Source organism: Colobus angolensis, unplaced genomic scaffold, assembly GCF_000951035.1.
Source record: "Colobus angolensis palliatus isolate OR3802 unplaced genomic scaffold, Cang.pa_1.0 Scaffold53, whole genome shotgun sequence".
Lineage (NCBI taxonomy): Eukaryota > Metazoa > Chordata > Mammalia > Primates > Cercopithecidae > Colobus > Colobus angolensis.
In genome coordinates, this window is record NW_012118821.1 from 3,636,240 (window position 1) to 3,639,461 (window position 3,222).

Sequence of the window (3,222 nt, forward strand, 5' to 3'; positions counted from 1 at the left end):
AGTTGCTCCCAGCACTTTGGGAGGCTGAGGTGGGTGGATCATTTGAGGTCAGGAGTTTGAGACCAGCCTGGCCAACATGGTGAAACCCCACCTTTACTAAAAATACAAAAATTAGCCAAGCATGGTAGCGGGCACCTATAGTCCCAGCTACTTGGGAGGCTGAGGCAGGAGAAAAGCTTGAATCCCTGAGAGGTGGAGGTTGCAGTGAGCCGAGATCACACCACTACACTCCAGCCTGGGTGACAAAGCAAAACTCTGTCTCAAAAAAAAAAAAGCAAAATTCCTCCTTATAATGGATGTGGTCATGTTAAATGAAAGCTCAGAAAATCTGAGTATATCACACGCCTGCAAAGACACAAGGGTATTTTCCCTTTGTCCAGTAGGAAAAGGAAATGAAAGAAAAAAACTAGGTTGGCCCTACTCTTGAGTATACTCTCCTATATGGCCAAGGTTATCACTGAAAGCTGTGATTCAGTCCAAGGGCCTGGCATCAACCATGTGGCAGATCTGCCCAAGCACAATTCACAAAGTGAAGATGGAACTAGACATCTGCATAATCACTTAAAAGAGAAAAAGTGGGCCGGGCGTGGGGGCTCATGCTCGTAATCCCAGCACTTTGGGAGGCCGAGGTGGGTAGATCACTTGAGGCCAGGAGTTCAAGACCAGCCTGGCTGACATGGTGAAACCCTGTCTCCACTAAAAATACAAAAAAATCAGCTGGGCGTGGTGGTGCGTGCCTGTAATCCCAGCTACTCAGGAGGCTGAGGCAGGAGAATCACTTGAACCCAGGAGGCGGAGATTGCAGTGAGCTGGGATCACATCACTGTACTCCAGTCTGGGTGACAGAGTGAGATTCCCTCAAAGAAAAAAGAGAAAAAGTGTACTCAGAGTCCCAGAAAAAGGACACTCATGTACTCTGTATACCAACTGCACAAAGACTGATAGTACCACGCAACTGAACCCACAACAATTTTCAAAAGAACCATATTAGTAATAAACACTACCTAAAGGCAAGCAATTAAGTATATTTAAAAATATTACATTTAATCATTTTGCTTGACTTACTGGAATTTCTGGATGGTATAGATTTCTTTACATAGTTATCCAGTTAAGGATGAACTGGTAGCTTATTTTTCTGTTAAATAAATTTGTGGATAGCAAAGAGAGGCAATAAAAATCCCACTGATCTTAGCATTATTATACAATAAAACACTTTAGAAACAGAATATAAAACCACCTTCTGCCTTTTCTAGAAGGTGGTAGCATATTAACATAGTAAATATACAACCTGCTTATAAAAATTGCTATGTAACATTGACATAACAGTCCCTCCTTGACACAGAAAAACAGGTAAATGCCCCAATCTCCTAGCCATTATTGTATGAAGTTGGTCTGGGTCTCCCTGTCCGTTCTAACAGTCTAACCATAACTTCATTCTGATGATAAACACCACCCTCCTCCAAAAGGTGGAGGGTGCAGTCCCATATTACAAAACAGGACTGTCCCTCTTTATTTACCTGTGTATCTATAAAGAATAAGGCATTTCTGCTTCTACATAACATGGAGTAACACAGATCACATTTACCCTCCACCCTGAAACAACAACAAAAACCAGACAAAATGCATAAAACAAGAACGCAAGGCCCTGACCAGTAGGCAACTAAAGAACAGGGAGAACAGGAACGCGTGGCAAGTCCTAAAACCATGCTGGCTGCTGCCTTCAGAGTTCCCAGGCTGTGGCATGGGAGGGGGAGCCCATGTATTCTCAGTCCAGGTGCCCAGGGTTGAGGAGACAGAGCTGGAAGTCCACAGAGATCAAGGCAGCAGGACAAAGTACCAAAGAGGAAAAAGCTCTGAGATCTTCAGGGTGGCCAGCACCAACAGGTACAGAGGTACGAGGAAGTTGCCCAAGGCTGGGGGTCAGGGTTGGGAACTGACATCTGAAAAGATTAGAGAAACAGCTCCCGAAACTCACACAGAGCCAGAAACAGTACCTGTTCCCACCATATGGGGTAGACTGGAAATCCTTGTAATGAGGATTATTACAAGGAAACAATATGACTGGAAAAACTTGTAATGAGCAGGACACTTGGTAGAATATTCAGGAAAATCCTGCTCAGGAGCGCAGAATGATTAGCCTTACATTGAGCACAGCTCCGGATCCGCCTATCAAACCATAGACATAAGATCTGAAAGATCAAATGGTTTCCAAGCAACTTAACCAGATTTCAGGACAAAATTCAAGGAGATTCACAATAATACAAAAATGTCGAGCACCCAGGAAGGTGAAAATCACCAAAATGCCACACAAAGAGTAAACACGATCCAAACAACCCGAAAAAGGCCTCAGACTCATTCACTGTGCTCAGCCACTGCACTTTGTATACCTGATGCAAAAGCCAGGGTGAAAGACCAGGACTGACAGCAAACACACTTCCAGTTACCTAGCTCCTTCTAAAAATCTCAATAAAAGACAAGCTCCCTTAATAGGATGAAAAGAACTGCCCCCCTCCCCCACCGAAAATAGGTCCAACATTTTTGAGTAGGAAAAAGTCAAGATCTTGCTGTCTTAGTTCAATGGACCGTCCATTCATCTGCAGTTGCTCCCCAGTTCTGAGCCAGCACAAACTTTCCCCTCAAGACTTGACACACCTTCCAGACTCTCCTTGCATCAAATCCAGCCCAGCCCCTGGCTCTGCACTGGGCAAAAGCAAGCCTCTCTTCTCCGGATAAAAAGGAGCCACACCAGGGAAAACAGGTCATGCAGAGATCCCTCTGGGCCTTGCACTGTGAAGGCACAGCCCTTTGTAATTCATCCAATCAGACACAGCTGAAAGAGCTTCTGTGCAGGGCTGACTGCCTACACTTCCAGCAGCTGGGCTCAGAGGGGCCTGTGTGCACCTCCTTTACTTACCAGACATGCCCAATGAAATGTACCTATCAATCCTTCTAATCTTTCAGTTAAAAAGTAATTTTAAAAATCTCTATATAATGTGTCTTTGCAAGGCCAAAACAATAATTAAGCTATTTTAGGCCAGGCACGGTGGCTCACACCTGTAATCCCAACACTCTGGGAAGCCAAGGTGGACGGATCACATGAGGCCAGGAGTTCAAGACCAGCCTGGCCAACCTGGTGAAACCCTGTCTCTATTAAAAATACAAAAATTAGCTAGGTGTGGTGGGTGCACATCTGTAATCCCAGCTACTGGAGAGACTGAGGCA

The 3,222-nt window shown here is 44.8% G+C and overlaps 1 protein-coding gene across 2 annotated transcripts in view; it reads right to left on the minus strand.

Annotated features, from left to right (window-relative positions):
* GRHL1 (grainyhead-like 1 (Drosophila)) overlaps positions 1 to 3,222 on the minus strand; it is a 51,609-nt gene that overhangs the window by 11,992 nt on the left and 36,395 nt on the right. The gene's annotated exons all lie outside the window — the stretch shown is intronic.